This window comes from Eurosta solidaginis, chromosome 1 (genome assembly GCF_040869045.1).
Source record: "Eurosta solidaginis isolate ZX-2024a chromosome 1, ASM4086904v1, whole genome shotgun sequence".
NCBI classification, from domain to species: Eukaryota; Metazoa; Arthropoda; class Insecta; order Diptera; family Tephritidae; genus Eurosta; species Eurosta solidaginis.
In genome coordinates, this window is record NC_090319.1 from 321,620,945 (window position 1) to 321,640,458 (window position 19,514).

The 19,514-nt window shown below is 38.7% G+C and overlaps 1 protein-coding gene across 27 annotated transcripts in view; it reads left to right on the forward strand.

Annotated features, from left to right (window-relative positions):
* Positions 1-19,514, forward strand: part of unc80 (unc80, NALCN channel complex subunit) — an 81,441-nt gene that overhangs the window by 1,085 nt on the left and 60,842 nt on the right. The gene's annotated exons all lie outside the window — the stretch shown is intronic.

Here is a 19,514-nt window from a genome sequence, read left to right on the forward strand (position 1 = left end):
TCTGTTTTGTTTGTTTAGCATTTAGTTTCTTGTTCTGTAAATTCAATTGAATTTTGTACGCATATTTGGGAAAATTTTCGTTTAAAACATTTTATAATTGTATCTTAATGTATTGCAATATTTTTGGTTTTTTCGTTCGGTGCAAAGATAAACAAATTTTTTGGCGTTCCAACTCTAGAGCAAGCAACATACAGCTGGCCATGGGAAAAGCACGGACTCTCTAAATTTAATTCTGCAACGGTAAGCGATTGTCCTTGTGCTTTGCTGATTGTAATTGCAAAAGCAAGGCATACGGAAACTGAAAGCGCTTAAAATTGAATGGAAAACCTGTAGAAATCATTGGGATCCGTGGTATAACCACATCTTCACCTTTGCTTTCACCGCTGATGATTGTTGCTTCGATTACATTCGGCATTAATTTCTAAACGCAAAGTTTGGTTCCATTGCACAATTTTGGTGGGTTTAAATTCCGAAGGAGCATGATTGGTGAGCCAGTTTTCAAAGTTGATATATGGTTCTAAGGAGGTTAGAAATTCAATTGGATAATTAACAATTTTATCTTCATCTGTAACTGTGCCGATCGATTTATATTTGGCACTTCGCCAGGAAATTGGCTTTGAATGCGATCATTGATTTTGTTAACATGATCATTTTTAGGAGCTAAGATAGTTCGTTCGGATAGCCAAAAAACAAAAACATTTAAATTTAAAATTCTTAATTTTGAAATATGAAAAACTTTCGCCTTGATCGAAAGAACCTGCAGCCAAAATTTGGTGATGATTGAAGTATGGGAAACACGTTTTCATAGGGAACACACTCACAGAACTTGATATTTATAGAAGACGTAGATAACCAGTACCAAATATTCCATTTGTATGAGAGGTGCCACGCCCCTTTTATATATCGAAATTATTTTTAGCCTAAAACCTTCCCGTTGATCGAAGGAACCTATAACCAAAATTTGGTAATGATTGACGTATGGGAAATACGTTTCTATAGCGAACATACACACAGAATTTGATTTTTATATATATACTTAGAATAGATCAGGCATGCTTAACCAACGAAACGATATCATTTCGTTACGATAATCAACGTTAATAAACGAAACGAAGTCATTTCGTTTCGTTTATTAACGTTAAGATCGTCAAATTAACGAAATGATTTCGTTTCGTTTTCTGCCATATCAAAACGAAATCAAATCGTTTATGTTGATTATTAATTTCAAACTATGCTGGCAAAGCTGATTGATGGCGGAGTCATTAAAGGTGAAAGCATTAGCCAAGCTGATTGCAACTTTTCTCATGAATTTTGACAGTACAAACATTTCTCAGAGTATTTTTGACAGTACCACCAACGAATTACACAAACAAATTACATAGAGTTTGTGTGTGTATGTGCGCTCGTTGTTGCCACCTTACGGCTTCACCATGGCTATAGCATTGCCAGCACAATTCAAACATAAAGTATCACGTTTTTGTTAACGTTTTTAACGTTAACGAAAGCTTTTCGTTTCGGTTAAAAACGAGATACAATTTATCTTGATAATTTCTTTATCGATAATATTTCGAAGTGTTTCAACGGAAACGGTGGAAATTTTTTGATAAACGATTAGCTTAACGTTAAGGTGCATCCCTGGAATAGATAGATAGATAGATGTAGATATACTGAAACTAAACCATTTTTTTAACTGCGGCAGATTACTAAACGTCCAAAAGGCATAACAGCCAAACTCAGCAATGCAGTCAAACTTTAGATGTTAAAATAACTTAAGTTTGTATTGCGGCCATAGTTCTGCAAAATCCCATTTTTAGGGAAGGTATCACGCTCCTTTCTTCCCCATTCCACATTTTACTGGAGGTGTTAGGACTTAACATCATATAACTTCTTACCAATTTTCATTATCCTACCATTACTACATTCGGAGATATGCAGTATAATATATTACATTTGTATGCGCGAGGCCAAGCCCCCTTTTTCCCAATTCCACATTTTCTTGGTGGTGTTAGGGATTGGCCTCATATAACTCCTTAATGAATTTCAATGTTCTAGCATGTATACCTTCAAAGTTATACAGTACCTAAGATTCCATTTGTATGGGAGGTGCCACGCCACTTTTATATATCGAAACTATTTTTAGCCTAAAACCTTCGTGTTGACCAAAGGAAACTATAACCTAAATTTGGTGATGATTGAGGTGTGGGAAATACATTTTCATAGCGAACACAAACAAACACAGCATTTAATTTATATATATATATAGATTGCTACATATATTTATACGCGCCGATACTATTTTTAAGATTTCATGGCAAGATAAGTCTTTCAGCATACCTTTTCACAGGCTTCACAGGCTAGGTCATGCTATGTGAATGGATGAAGATGATCCATCTTAGATACACGTACTTGACAGCCGAGGAAGAAAAGATCTTCACTTGATTTTCAATATTTTCCTGTGCACTCTTACTACAGCCTGGAAGGCTAGCTAAGAAATGGATTTATATCGCCCGGTATCTCTCCTGATGACTTTAAAATTATTGGAATCGGCCCCAGCCCTGTTATGCTTCAAAATATAGATTTATCTCTCTAGTTCATCCAGTTTTTTTCGCCTCGCGTATTATAACATTTTTACCGATATTGGACACACACGAACGAGGCCGATGACAGGTATATTGCTCATCCAAATCGATGGATTTACGCTATCGCATGTCAGATACCCAGGGATATTGGCCGTGCGATTCGATATAGTAGTTAAACCTTCAATGCACATGCATTCTTAACTACACCTTAAGTTCAGACCGGCAATGTAGCATTCACGCATCTAGCTGGCAGCACTTTGGGTAAGGATAAAAAAAACCTGCTAATAGTTTATAAAGCAATTGGCTTACTCATGCGCCTCATTTAAAAGACACATTCTGGCACGGAATGTTGCCTTTTCACACCTGAACACCATTTGCATTATGAGTCAAAAAGACTCCTTATATAGAAATGAACGAAAAGGACAGACCAAATTTGCTATCATATAAATAAATAAATAAGTGTATTGCGCCATAACCTCCGAAGAGATTTTAGGCCCAACTTCCATTTCAATGCTGTATGCCGACACGGAACGGTATCTGCAAGATGAATTTTCACTGATACGCTTTTCGTGGCAGAAATACACTTGGAGTGTTAGACAAATTACTGCCAATGGCGACCCCGCCTAGAAAGAATTTCGTCCAATTGAAACACTTGTTTTTAAATTTTTGATGTTGTTTAACCCGGGGTCGAGACCTGGATCTTTGGTGTTGTAGGCGGACCACGCTATCACAACACCACGTCGACCGCCGTGCATATAAGAGACTTCATCCAATTAAGTGGGTGGCAGTGAACCTGAATGCTCTTATGAAATTTTTGGTATTATATAGGGGTGCCTGTGAACGTGAGTGACTACGACGCAGAGTGTCACGGCGTCGTACATACTCTGGCCCTAACCTGGACATCGAAAGAGACATGTTGATGCCTACCCGCCCCAGACAGATAAAAGGTCTTCTCCGTAAGCAGTTCGAAGAGATTTGGCCTTCAAGAAATCAGCTATTTAATCTAAAAACCCATAAGAAGACTCCTGACCTCATCTACACACGGTCGGTGAACTCGTAAAAGAGTAAATCAGGATTTCCATGAAGTCAGACGATACTTCGATAAGGATATTGTAATGGGTTAAGCTATCTTACTTACTTAGTTACTTTATTGATGCTTAACTCTCTGGCGAGCCCAATTTCTTAACGGAAATAAGCGGTTGGATCGCCTTGAAGGTTTAATGGGATCATATTAAATCGTTTCCCAAATGGTCGGGCTAGTACTATCTTGCGGACAGTACCAAATGATGACTATCAACATCGATTAAACTCCCCAAGCATCTACAAAAAGAAAAAGAAGAACCAAAAAAATTTTAATCGTCGTCACAGACGCGCAGCGACCGATAATTATTTCTTTTCTCTCCAACACTTCCAGAGCCATCTCATCCGCACCATATAATAGTACGTGTAAGATAAGTGACTTGTAGAGCATGATCTTCGTTTGCCGAGACAGGACTATACTGTTAAATTGCTAACCTAGTCCAAAGTAGTATTTATTGGCACGAGTGATTCTTCGCTGGATTTCAGAGCTGCTGTTGTTGTTCGTGTTAATGCTGGTTCTCAAATAAAGGAAGGATTTTACTATTACAAAGTTACGGCTGCCAACAGCCTTCATCAGCGTCAGTTTGGCGATCGTAAACACCTGAGAGCTTAGCAGCATGTCCAGAATTTATGAACCATATAAATAAAGAAAAAAAGGACTGATCATCAAAGCATTTATACTCAACTTGTAGCATCCGTTGTATGGGGGATGTATGCTTTAGTGGTCCGATGCGGCCGGTTCCGACAAATGTTTAATCAGACACCTAAATATACCAGCTCACCAAATTTTATCAAGACAACTCAAAAATTGATGGACCAGTTTACATAAAAACAGGCAGACGGGCATGGCTAAATCAACTCAGCTCTTCATCCTGATCATTTCGGTATACTTACACTCAGAGTGTATTTCTGCCACAAAAAGCTCCCCAGTGGAAATTCATCTGCCTTGCAGATGCGGTTCCGAGTTGGCGTAAAAACATGTAGGTGTCGTCCCGCCAATTTGCAGGAAGAATTAAAAGAAGCACGACGCAAATTGAAAGAAAAAAATAAATGTAAGGCGCGATAACTGCCTGTAAGCATCAGTGACTACGACGCAGAGTGTCACGGCCCTGGCCCTGGACATCGAAACAGACATGTTGATGCCTACCCGCCTACCAGACAGATAAGAGGTCTTCTCCGTAAGCAGCTCGAAGAGATTTGGCGGTCAAGAAATTAGCCATTTAATCTAAAAAACCATGAGAAGACTCCTGACTCATCTACACACGGTCAGTGAACTCGTAATAGAGTAAATCAGGGTTTCCATGAAGTCAGACGATACTTCGATAAGGATATTGTAATGGGTTAAGCTATCTTACTTACTTAGTTACTTTATTGACGCTTAACGCTCTGGCGAGCCCAATTTCCTAACGGATAAAAACGGTTGGATCGCATAGAAGGTTCAATGGGATCATGTCAAATCGTTTCCCAAATGGTCGGGCTAGTACTATCTTGCGGAACGTACCGAATAAATATTCGACAAATGACTATCAACATCGATAAAACTCTCCAAACATCTACAAAAAGAAGAAGAAGGACCAAGAAAATTGCAATCGTCGTCACAGACGCGCAGCGACCGTTAATCATTCGTATTTCTTTTCACTCCAACACTTCCAGAGCCATCTCATCTGCACCATATAACAGTACGTGTAAGATAAGTGACTTGTAGAGCATGATCTTCGTTCGCCGAGACAGGACTTTACTTTTCAATTGCTAACCTAGTCCAAAGTATTATTTATTGGCACGAGTGATTCTTCGCTGGATTTCAGAGCTGCTGTTGTTGTTCGTGTTAATGCTGGTTCCCAAATAAAGGAAGGATTTTACTATTACGAAATTATGGCTGCCAACAGCCTTCATCAGCATCAGTTTGGCGAGCATAAACACCTGAGTGCTTAGCAGCATGTCCAGAATTTATGCATCATATAAATAAAGAAAAAAAGGACTGATCATCAAAGCATTTATACTCAACTTGTAGCATCCGTTGTATGGGGGATGTATGCTTTAGTGGTCCGATCCGGCCGGTTCCGACAAATGTCTAATCAGACACCTAAATATACCAGCTCACCAAATTTTATCAAGATAACTCAAAAATTGAGGGACTAGTTTACATACAAACAGACAGACAGCTCTTCATCCTGATCATTTCGGTATACTTACACTCAGAGTGTCCTCAGTGAAAATTCATCTGCCTTGCAGATGCGGTTCCGAGTTGGCGTAAAAACATGTAGGTGTCCTCCCGGCAATTTGTAGGAAGAATTAAAAGAAGCACGACGCAAATTAGAAGAAAAAAATAAATGTAAGGCGCGATAAACTCCGAAGAGATTTTAGGCCGAGCTTCTCTTCCAATTTCCGTCGTGCTCGTTTTCAAGTTTGCCTACAAATTGGCGGAACGGGAACTACTTGTTTTATGCCGACTCCGAACGGCATCTTCGAGGCAGATGAGTTTTCACTGAGAGCTTTTCATGGCAGAAATACACTCGGTGTGCTTGCCAAACACTACCGAGGAGCGACCCCGCTTTGAAAAATTTTCTTCTAATTGAAAAACCTTATTTCTAAGATTTTGATGTTGCTTTGCCCGGGGTGTGAACCCAGGGCATTCGGTGTGGTAGGCGGAACACGCTACCATCACACCACTGCGGGCGCCGTGGAAGAAAAGCTCGGCCTAAAATATCTTTGGAGGTTATCACGCCTTGCATTTATTTACATATTTTATTTATAATGGACCGGGTGAAAACACACAAATTTTTTATTGTGTAGCCTTGACTTTAATCAAGATGTATTGTTCTTATTTAAAATTCCCGAAATTTTGACTGGAAAGTTTTTGCTCATTTTTTATTCACATGACTTAAGTAGGTATATTGGATACTCCTTTTTTAAGAACTCCACTATTTCCTTCCTTCAGCGTACGCTTATCTCCGCGACTGCGAGTATTTCGCGATTTGTTGGGACTATTTAAAGATTATTTCCTGGACGGTCTCGGTACTTTTTTCAAGATCATATCTTGGCATATAGTGCGGACTGGGACGCGGTTTGAGGCTAGTTTTACGAATATGTGAAAGATGAACAGACGTGCAAGTCCACAACAAATTAAAGCCTTATTATTAGGAAAGATATTGATTATGGCAGCCTATTTAAGTTCGAGCAGTGTTGTTGCTCATAATTACGTGCAGTGCTCCGAGCTCTGGTTTTGTGCAGGGATGCACCTTAACGTTAAGCTAATCGTTTATCAAAAAATTTCCACCGTTTCCGTTGAAACACTTCGAAATATTATCGATAAAGAAATTATCAAGATAAATTGTATCTCGTTTTTAACCGAAACGAAAAGCTTTCGTTAACGTTAAAAACGTTAACAAAAACGTAATACTTTATGTTTAAATTGTGCTGGCAATGCTATAGCCATGGTGAAGCCGTAAGGTGCTAACAGCGAGCGAACATACACACACAAACTCCATGTAATTTGTTTGTGTAATTCGTTGGTGGTAATGTCAAAAATACTCTGAGAAATGTTCGTACTGTCAAAATTCATGAGAAAAGTTGCAATCAGCTTGGCTAATGCTTTCACCTTTAACGATTCCGCCATCAATCAGCTTTGCCAGCATAGTTTGAAATTAATAGTCAGCATAAACGATTTGATTTCGTTTTGATATGGCAGAAAACGAAACAAAATCATTTCGTCAATTTGACGTTCTTAACGTTAATAAACGAAACGAAATGACTTTGTTTCGTTTATTAACGTTAATTATCGTAACGAAATGATATCGGTTCGTTGGTTAAGCATGCCTGGTTTTGTGGCAGTATGCAATAGAAACAATTAGCAGTTTTAAAACAGATAAAACTAATTAAGTGTCCCCTTTGTACTATTCTGTATTTATTCACTAAAAATACGGTCATTGTACACATATCAATTTGATAACACGTTTCAACTGTGCAAATATACATACATATAAACAAACAATTATTAGGAAATTTTTTTATGAAAAAGTGTAGCTAAATGTTTTGTCAAAGCCGCGTTCATGCGTAAATATGACTCTGTTGGTTTAACTAATTAAAAATTTCCATTAAAGTTATTAATTAAATAGGCTTATTAGGCTCCTATAACAGAAAATTTATATGGAAATGTCTTTATAAACGCTTAATAGGCTTTTTGTATTTCCGGGCGGCCGCCGTTGTGTGATGGTAGTGTACTCCGCCTATCACACCGAAGATCCTGGGTTCATGCCTCGGGCAAAGCAACATCAAAAATCTTAGAAACTAGGTTTTCTATTAGAATAAAATTTTTCTAAGCGGAAACGCCTCTCGGCAGTTTTTGGCAAGCACTCCGAGTGTATTTCTGCCATGAAAAGCTCTCAGTGAAAACTCATCTGCCTTACATATGCCGTTAGAAGTTGATGTAGAAACATATAGGGGACGTCGCGCCAATTTGTAGGAAAAATTAAAAGAAGCACGACGCAACTTGGAAGAAAAGATCGGCCTAATATATCTTTGTAGGTTATCTCGCCTTGCATTTATTTATTTTATTTATGTATAATGGACCGAGTGAAAACAAACAAGATTTTTTATTGTACAGGCTTGACTTTAATTAAGATGTATTGTGGTTGTTTAAAATTCCTGGAACTTTGACTGAAAATTGTTTGATTATTTTTTATTCACATGACTCAATTGGGTATAAATAGCGCCCGCAAAATTAATCACGTTATACTTTATACTTAAAAAGTGATGACAAAAGTTCTTAAACAAAAATGAATTCACACATTTATTTGGCGATCCTGTTTGTCGTTCTAAGCTGCCGTTTATCATATACGAATACGCAATTTCGACTGATATATGGTGAAGATATAGAAATAAAGGACAGCCGACATACGGTTGCAATATTTATTCGTTCCAGGAATGAGTGCGTTGGTTGTTTAGTCACTTTGAAATCGGTGGTTACAGCTGCGCATTGCGTATCTGCGATACCATGGAGCGATATTGAGGTTCTAGCGGGTGTAACCGATATACATGAACTAAACAAAGGAAGGGGGCAACAACGCAAAGTTCGAAATGTTATTAATTATGGTGGTTATACTCCAGGATCACTATATATGGATATAGCAGTGGTTAAATTGGATGAACCTTTTGCAAGTAGCGTGACAGTAAACCCAGTAGACCTTTGCGATTCCGTATTAAAACCGGGCATATCAATGCAAGTTAGTGGATGGGGCGAAGTATCTTATAATAATCCGTCTAGTAATTATCTTCTCAAAACTGCTCAAATGCCTATAATACGAAAGGATCAATGCCAGCACCATTATGCCAAATTACGGATGAGCCTACCAGAAACAATCATTTGTGCTGGACGTAGTGGAAGTAATGTGTGCCGTGGAGATTCTGGAGCAGGGGCAATTGTGAGAAACAAACTTTGTGCGGTGACATACGGTGGTTATAATAAACTCAGCTTTCCGAGTTTATTTACAGATATAACAAATACAAAAGTTATGGACTTTTTAAGACGTAATATAGATTTTAATGAGTAGTTATAAATTCACTGTTGAATAGAATATCACCCTTACTCGCCTGAACGCCGAATTTGGAAACATTTTGAGATAGGTCGTTTTCGAAACAACAGTTGAGATATGGTGACATTCCACTCAGCAGTCGAAATAGTGATATTTTTTTCATATATCATGTATAAATAAATTGCTATGATTGCTAATAAATAAATATTTTTGATTGTATGCAATCCAAATCGATGGATTTACGCTATCGCATGTCAGATACCCAGGGATATTGGCCGTGCGATTCGATATAGTAGTTAAACCTTCAATGCACATGCATTCTTAACTACACCTTAAGTTCAGACCGGCAATGTAGCATTCACGCATCTAGCTGGCAGCACTTTGGGTAAGGATAAAAAAAACCTGCTAATAGTTTATAAAGCAATTGGCTTACTCATGCGCCTCATTTAAAAGACACATTCTGGCACGGAATGTTGCCTTTTCACACCTGAACACCATTTGCATTATGAGTCAAAAAGACTCCTTATATAGAAATGAACGAAAAGGACAGACCAAATTTGCTATCATATAAATAAATAAATAAGTGTATTGCGCCATAACCTCCGAAGAGATTTTAGGCCCAACTTCCATTTCAATGCTGTATGCCGACACGGAACGGTATCTGCAAGATGAATTTTCACTGATACGCTTTTCGTGGCAGAAATACACTTGGAGTGTTAGACAAATTACTGCCAATGGCGACCCCGCCTAGAAAGAATTTCGTCCAATTGAAACACTTGTTTTTAAATTTTTGATGTTGTTTAACCCGGGGTCGAGACCTGGATCTTTGGTGTTGTAGGCGGACCACGCTATCACAACACCACGTCGACCGCCGTGCATATAAGAGACTTCATCCAATTAAGTGGGTGGCAGTGAACCTGAATGCTCTTATGAAATTTTTGGTATTATATAGGGGTGCCTGTGAACGTGAGTGACTACGACGCAGAGTGTCACGGCGTCGTACATACTCTGGCCCTAACCTGGACATCGAAAGAGACATGTTGATGCCTACCCGCCCCAGACAGATAAAAGGTCTTCTCCGTAAGCAGTTCGAAGAGATTTGGCCTTCAAGAAATCAGCTATTTAATCTAAAAACCCATAAGAAGACTCCTGACCTCATCTACACACGGTCGGTGAACTCGTAAAAGAGTAAATCAGGATTTCCATGAAGTCAGACGATACTTCGATAAGGATATTGTAATGGGTTAAGCTATCTTACTTACTTAGTTACTTTATTGATGCTTAACTCTCTGGCGAGCCCAATTTCTTAACGGAAATAAGCGGTTGGATCGCCTTGAAGGTTTAATGGGATCATATTAAATCGTTTCCCAAATGGTCGGGCTAGTACTATCTTGCGGACAGTACCAAATGATGACTATCAACATCGATTAAACTCCCCAAGCATCTACAAAAAGAAAAAGAAGAACCAAAAAAATTTTAATCGTCGTCACAGACGCGCAGCGACCGATAATTATTTCTTTTCTCTCCAACACTTCCAGAGCCATCTCATCCGCACCATATAATAGTACGTGTAAGATAAGTGACTTGTAGAGCATGATCTTCGTTTGCCGAGACAGGACTATACTGTTAAATTGCTAACCTAGTCCAAAGTAGTATTTATTGGCACGAGTGATTCTTCGCTGGATTTCAGAGCTGCTGTTGTTGTTCGTGTTAATGCTGGTTCTCAAATAAAGGAAGGATTTTACTATTACAAAGTTACGGCTGCCAACAGCCTTCATCAGCGTCAGTTTGGCGATCGTAAACACCTGAGAGCTTAGCAGCATGTCCAGAATTTATGAACCATATAAATAAAGAAAAAAAGGACTGATCATCAAAGCATTTATACTCAACTTGTAGCATCCGTTGTATGGGGGATGTATGCTTTAGTGGTCCGATGCGGCCGGTTCCGACAAATGTTTAATCAGACACCTAAATATACCAGCTCACCAAATTTTATCAAGACAACTCAAAAATTGATGGACCAGTTTACATAAAAACAGGCAGACGGGCATGGCTAAATCAACTCAGCTCTTCATCCTGATCATTTCGGTATACTTACACTCAGAGTGTATTTCTGCCACAAAAAGCTCCCCAGTGGAAATTCATCTGCCTTGCAGATGCGGTTCCGAGTTGGCGTAAAAACATGTAGGTGTCGTCCCGCCAATTTGCAGGAAGAATTAAAAGAAGCACGACGCAAATTGAAAGAAAAAAATAAATGTAAGGCGCGATAACTGCCTGTAAGCATCAGTGACTACGACGCAGAGTGTCACGGCCCTGGCCCTGGACATCGAAACAGACATGTTGATGCCTACCCGCCTACCAGACAGATAAGAGGTCTTCTCCGTAAGCAGCTCGAAGAGATTTGGCGGTCAAGAAATTAGCCATTTAATCTAAAAAACCATGAGAAGACTCCTGACTCATCTACACACGGTCAGTGAACTCGTAATAGAGTAAATCAGGGTTTCCATGAAGTCAGACGATACTTCGATAAGGATATTGTAATGGGTTAAGCTATCTTACTTACTTAGTTACTTTATTGACGCTTAACGCTCTGGCGAGCCCAATTTCCTAACGGATAAAAACGGTTGGATCGCATAGAAGGTTCAATGGGATCATGTCAAATCGTTTCCCAAATGGTCGGGCTAGTACTATCTTGCGGAACGTACCGAATAAATATTCGACAAATGACTATCAACATCGATAAAACTCTCCAAACATCTACAAAAAGAAGAAGAAGGACCAAGAAAATTGCAATCGTCGTCACAGACGCGCAGCGACCGTTAATCATTCGTATTTCTTTTCACTCCAACACTTCCAGAGCCATCTCATCTGCACCATATAACAGTACGTGTAAGATAAGTGACTTGTAGAGCATGATCTTCGTTCGCCGAGACAGGACTTTACTTTTCAATTGCTAACCTAGTCCAAAGTATTATTTATTGGCACGAGTGATTCTTCGCTGGATTTCAGAGCTGCTGTTGTTGTTCGTGTTAATGCTGGTTCCCAAATAAAGGAAGGATTTTACTATTACGAAATTATGGCTGCCAACAGCCTTCATCAGCATCAGTTTGGCGAGCATAAACACCTGAGTGCTTAGCAGCATGTCCAGAATTTATGCATCATATAAATAAAGAAAAAAAGGACTGATCATCAAAGCATTTATACTCAACTTGTAGCATCCGTTGTATGGGGGATGTATGCTTTAGTGGTCCGATCCGGCCGGTTCCGACAAATGTCTAATCAGACACCTAAATATACCAGCTCACCAAATTTTATCAAGATAACTCAAAAATTGAGGGACTAGTTTACATACAAACAGACAGACAGCTCTTCATCCTGATCATTTCGGTATACTTACACTCAGAGTGTCCTCAGTGAAAATTCATCTGCCTTGCAGATGCGGTTCCGAGTTGGCGTAAAAACATGTAGGTGTCCTCCCGGCAATTTGTAGGAAGAATTAAAAGAAGCACGACGCAAATTAGAAGAAAAAAATAAATGTAAGGCGCGATAAACTCCGAAGAGATTTTAGGCCGAGCTTCTCTTCCAATTTCCGTCGTGCTCGTTTTCAAGTTTGCCTACAAATTGGCGGAACGGGAACTACTTGTTTTATGCCGACTCCGAACGGCATCTTCGAGGCAGATGAGTTTTCACTGAGAGCTTTTCATGGCAGAAATACACTCGGTGTGCTTGCCAAACACTACCGAGGAGCGACCCCGCTTTGAAAAATTTTCTTCTAATTGAAAAACCTTATTTCTAAGATTTTGATGTTGCTTTGCCCGGGGTGTGAACCCAGGGCATTCGGTGTGGTAGGCGGAACACGCTACCATCACACCACTGCGGGCGCCGTGGAAGAAAAGCTCGGCCTAAAATATCTTTGGAGGTTATCACGCCTTGCATTTATTTACATATTTTATTTATAATGGACCGGGTGAAAACACACAAATTTTTTATTGTGTAGCCTTGACTTTAATCAAGATGTATTGTTCTTATTTAAAATTCCCGAAATTTTGACTGGAAAGTTTTTGCTCATTTTTTATTCACATGACTTAAGTAGGTATATTGGATACTCCTTTTTTAAGAACTCCACTATTTCCTTCCTTCAGCGTACGCTTATCTCCGCGACTGCGAGTATTTCGCGATTTGTTGGGACTATTTAAAGATTATTTCCTGGACGGTCTCGGTACTTTTTTCAAGATCATATCTTGGCATATAGTGCGGACTGGGACGCGGTTTGAGGCTAGTTTTACGAATATGTGAAAGATGAACAGACGTGCAAGTCCACAACAAATTAAAGCCTTATTATTAGGAAAGATATTGATTATGGCAGCCTATTTAAGTTCGAGCAGTGTTGTTGCTCATAATTACGTGCAGTGCTCCGAGCTCTGGTTTTGTGCAGGGATGCACCTTAACGTTAAGCTAATCGTTTATCAAAAAATTTCCACCGTTTCCGTTGAAACACTTCGAAATATTATCGATAAAGAAATTATCAAGATAAATTGTATCTCGTTTTTAACCGAAACGAAAAGCTTTCGTTAACGTTAAAAACGTTAACAAAAACGTAATACTTTATGTTTAAATTGTGCTGGCAATGCTATAGCCATGGTGAAGCCGTAAGGTGCTAACAGCGAGCGAACATACACACACAAACTCCATGTAATTTGTTTGTGTAATTCGTTGGTGGTAATGTCAAAAATACTCTGAGAAATGTTCGTACTGTCAAAATTCATGAGAAAAGTTGCAATCAGCTTGGCTAATGCTTTCACCTTTAACGATTCCGCCATCAATCAGCTTTGCCAGCATAGTTTGAAATTAATAGTCAGCATAAACGATTTGATTTCGTTTTGATATGGCAGAAAACGAAACAAAATCATTTCGTCAATTTGACGTTCTTAACGTTAATAAACGAAACGAAATGACTTTGTTTCGTTTATTAACGTTAATTATCGTAACGAAATGATATCGGTTCGTTGGTTAAGCATGCCTGGTTTTGTGGCAGTATGCAATAGAAACAATTAGCAGTTTTAAAACAGATAAAACTAATTAAGTGTCCCCTTTGTACTATTCTGTATTTATTCACTAAAAATACGGTCATTGTACACATATCAATTTGATAACACGTTTCAACTGTGCAAATATACATACATATAAACAAACAATTATTAGGAAATTTTTTTATGAAAAAGTGTAGCTAAATGTTTTGTCAAAGCCGCGTTCATGCGTAAATATGACTCTGTTGGTTTAACTAATTAAAAATTTCCATTAAAGTTATTAATTAAATAGGCTTATTAGGCTCCTATAACAGAAAATTTATATGGAAATGTCTTTATAAACGCTTAATAGGCTTTTTGTATTTCCGGGCGGCCGCCGTTGTGTGATGGTAGTGTACTCCGCCTATCACACCGAAGATCCTGGGTTCATGCCTCGGGCAAAGCAACATCAAAAATCTTAGAAACTAGGTTTTCTATTAGAATAAAATTTTTCTAAGCGGAAACGCCTCTCGGCAGTTTTTGGCAAGCACTCCGAGTGTATTTCTGCCATGAAAAGCTCTCAGTGAAAACTCATCTGCCTTACATATGCCGTTAGAAGTTGATGTAGAAACATATAGGGGACGTCGCGCCAATTTGTAGGAAAAATTAAAAGAAGCACGACGCAACTTGGAAGAAAAGATCGGCCTAATATATCTTTGTAGGTTATCTCGCCTTGCATTTATTTATTTTATTTATGTATAATGGACCGAGTGAAAACAAACAAGATTTTTTATTGTACAGGCTTGACTTTAATTAAGATGTATTGTGGTTGTTTAAAATTCCTGGAACTTTGACTGAAAATTGTTTGATTATTTTTTATTCACATGACTCAATTGGGTATAAATAGCGCCCGCAAAATTAATCACGTTATACTTTATACTTAAAAAGTGATGACAAAAGTTCTTAAACAAAAATGAATTCACACATTTATTTGGCGATCCTGTTTGTCGTTCTAAGCTGCCGTTTATCATATACGAATACGCAATTTCGACTGATATATGGTGAAGATATAGAAATAAAGGACAGCCGACATACGGTTGCAATATTTATTCGTTCCAGGAATGAGTGCGTTGGTTGTTTAGTCACTTTGAAATCGGTGGTTACAGCTGCGCATTGCGTATCTGCGATACCATGGAGCGATATTGAGGTTCTAGCGGGTGTAACCGATATACATGAACTAAACAAAGGAAGGGGGCAACAACGCAAAGTTCGAAATGTTATTAATTATGGTGGTTATACTCCAGGATCACTATATATGGATATAGCAGTGGTTAAATTGGATGAACCTTTTGCAAGTAGCGTGACAGTAAACCCAGTAGACCTTTGCGATTCCGTATTAAAACCGGGCATATCAATGCAAGTTAGTGGATGGGGCGAAGTATCTTATAATAATCCGTCTAGTAATTATCTTCTCAAAACTGCTCAAATGCCTATAATACGAAAGGATCAATGCCAGCACCATTATGCCAAATTACGGATGAGCCTACCAGAAACAATCATTTGTGCTGGACGTAGTGGAAGTAATGTGTGCCGTGGAGATTCTGGAGCAGGGGCAATTGTGAGAAACAAACTTTGTGCGGTGACATACGGTGGTTATAATAAACTCAGCTTTCCGAGTTTATTTACAGATATAACAAATACAAAAGTTATGGACTTTTTAAGACGTAATATAGATTTTAATGAGTAGTTATAAATTCACTGTTGAATAGAATATCACCCTTACTCGCCTGAACGCCGAATTTGGAAACATTTTGAGATAGGTCGTTTTCGAAACAACAGTTGAGATATGGTGACATTCCACTCAGCAGTCGAAATAGTGATATTTTTTTCATATATCATGTATAAATAAATTGCTATGATTGCTAATAAATAAATATTTTTGATTGTATGCAATGAAAGTGGGACGCATGTAAATGCCTTAAATTGTGAGACAAAATTTGATCACGACTGTAAAGTTCTTTCGTGTATGAATAGATTATGAGATAAAAAGAAAATTGCGGAACAACTACTTTGAGGCCCTAGCAAATTCCGTGTAAAACAGCTGATCCAACCAACTCTTTGGAAGTCAAAGTAATCGGTTATTGAAGTCATAGAATAACGCCTTAGTCATAACGATACCATAGACAACCAATTACTTTTTGGTTTCCCCCATACCCATAATCTATAAATTTTTAAGTTGGCGAATTTATTGACATGTCGGAGATTGTATTTTTCGTTTCGAAATTTTTTACAATTTCTATCTCATGCAGTTATCACATATGTATTTTAGGTTAAGGCACCAATAACCGATGCCAGTATACATACATATATCTATGGTAAAGTGAAAATATGTTTACGAATTGGGCGTTATGAAACAGGGCTTTGAGGAGCTGATATTTTACCAAAATATGATGTAACTTTGACAAAAAGTGTCGATGGATGTCGCACCGATCAAACCGTTTTGAAAACCCTCAGTAGGTGGAGCCGCTACTAAAAAATATTTGGCGCGATTTACCTTCGAGGAGATGTAAGGCTAAAAACTTCGCTTCCAATTTACGTTGTGCTTCTTTTCAGTTTTTCCTACAAATCGGAGAGACGGGACCTACATGTTTAAGGCCGACGAAATACACTCGCAGTGTTTGCAAAACTACTGCCAAAAGGCGACCCCGCTTAGAAGAACTTGTTTTCTAATTAAAACAAGCGGAGCACACTAACACCATCCCAGCGAAAACCATATCTAACGTTAGAGAAATATTATGATTTTACATTAGAACTCTAATGTTGTTAGAACTCTAAAAATGTCTTTAGTGCATCTCTTATCGAAAACTAGGTTGGATTATTTGGTTATAATTCGATTACAGAACGATTTAAGAAACACTAAAATGCGATATTGTCACAGTTATCGATTATTCGTAAGACATAATAGGGCTTATATGGATATCGAGAACAAAGTCCCTTTTTTCGAGAATGCTATAATTCTTGACAGTTTCGCAAATTGTCTTCTAACCTTTTACCTTAGAGAAATACGGTTCGTTTTCTAATCGTTCTCTTATATAAATGTTTGTTTGGATATAGCATGCCCCTTAAAAATATTATGCTTCCTCTAACATCTTACATTCAGGATTCCCCCATACCGTGAGCAAAGATGTTAACACATCAAAAATTTCATTTGTGAAAAGTCAAAGATTCATCTTCCAAACATTTCGTTATACGTATAAAGTGTTATTACATGTTTTGTTCCACAGATGTGGTAGCTCATTCGGTCCACTAGATTTTTCTTCTTTTTTTTTTTTTTAGATTCAGTTGTAGATGTCTCTGGAGCTCAGAGCTAGCACCCATTTTTTTTTTTTTTTTTTTTTTGGAACCATATATGTAGAACAAAAAGGTTGATATTTACGCTCAAACTATTAACCGTGTACTAGCATACCCGGCAGACTTTGTTCTTCCCTGTATTTGAAAAGTGGACTTCGCTTCCGCCTATCATTCTCTATATCATCGAACAGAATCCTGTTCTTTCTTTATTGCCTTTATATCCATTCCCTTATCATTCTACATCTCCCTTCCACACTGAAGTCCATCCCCACTTCCACTCCCTCTTTAATTCCCATTCCCAATCTTTCCCCCTGTTCCACTCTCTATCTCTCCCTTCTAAATTATATCATATATGGAATCTATGTAAAAAATATTGGATACGCAAAATTACAAAGGTTTTGAGAAAAAAATATTTGTTCCACTCTCACACTTACTCCCACTTCCACCGCCCTACATCTCCCACCTAAATTGCTCCATATATAGAATCTATTTATAGAATCTACATATGTGACCCGGCCTATGGAAAGGTGGCTTATGACTCAAAAAAGAAATTGCGAGAAACAGCAGTTAAAAATAAACAATGCATTTCTTCAGTTTCTTAGTAGTAGAAATTTTTGTTTAGTCATAAGACACCTTTTCATAGGCCGGGTCACATATGATGAATTTCATATCAGAACTTATAAAAAAGGCACATTTTGAACTCGCGCCTCTCAGATTTTGGTGAAATTTTGCATAGAGATACACTTTACCTTTACAAACACCACCTCGTTTTTAGAAATTGCATTTTTTAAACATTGTGGGCGTGGCAAGGTGTCAAAGTTGTGAAAAATGCGTGAAAAATGACGGTAATAGGTACCTTTGAGCTGTGATAACTACGGAATGGCGCAACCGATTTGAAAGATCTTGATACTATTAGAAAGGTATTCAAATAGGCCTTCGAAAACGTATACTTTAAGAATTTTTATTTACCTAAAAACCCATTTTTTTTTAAGTTTTTTAAAAACTAAACTTGGGAAAAATTACAAAGATCAAGCATTTAAAAACAAAAAAAATGCTTTTCAGTGTAATAACAATTTTCTCAGTGCACGATTTCGATAGCCGATTACAATGCCTTTCCAATGGTACCAAGATCTTTGAGATCGGTTAAATTTTTCAACAAAACACTTATTGGCTGTAACTTGATCGTTGTGTCATTTTCATGTTGGTGTGTCACGGTATTGCCTGGTGCCGCTTACGTTCTCCACATAGATGCCCCGAGACCAGCGGATGGTATCGCTTATCATGAGCCTCCTCATCAGGCTTGCGTAATAGCGCGTGATGTTCAGAAGGTTTATGACTCGTTCATTTGCCGGGTCCCATCCGCCCAGTGATCCCACTGTAAACGCCTTCACTCTGACTTCGTAGCCAAATGTCGACAGCTGGTCAGCACGAGACTGGTATTTCTGTAGCTTTTGCTGCCGAACCTCCTTGAAAGCATCGCCTCTATTTACAAAAGGAATAGCCACGTAGATCAGGTGATGTGTCGGCTTACTTCGTCCCATATGACGATGTCCGGTCTTAAGGTGCCGTGAGAGCCCTCTATTCTATTCACTCTCACGTTCCCGGGCACCTCAGGGCTCTTACAAGGCTGTCTTGAACGTTGTTGTGGCACCGCTGTCGTGCCGAGGAGTGGGGGTGCAGTGGTTAAGCACATGGGGTAGGGTCTCCAGGTCCCTTCCGCATTTGCGAAAGCGCTTGTATGCGTCTATAAGCCACCTCTTTGCAGCGTTCAGTGGGAGGACATTGAGACGTGCCCGGTGTATGAAACGCCAGTCACAAAAGCGGTTGAATTTTCCCGAGCGGAGAAAGTGGTTAGCTGGTGATGTCTTGCTCGTCACTTTGAAGACCTTGGCCTACCTACGGAGCTTGGCTTCGTGGTGTTTTGTCACACACCTTCGCAGTGTCGAAATAATGCGATGGGCATCCCC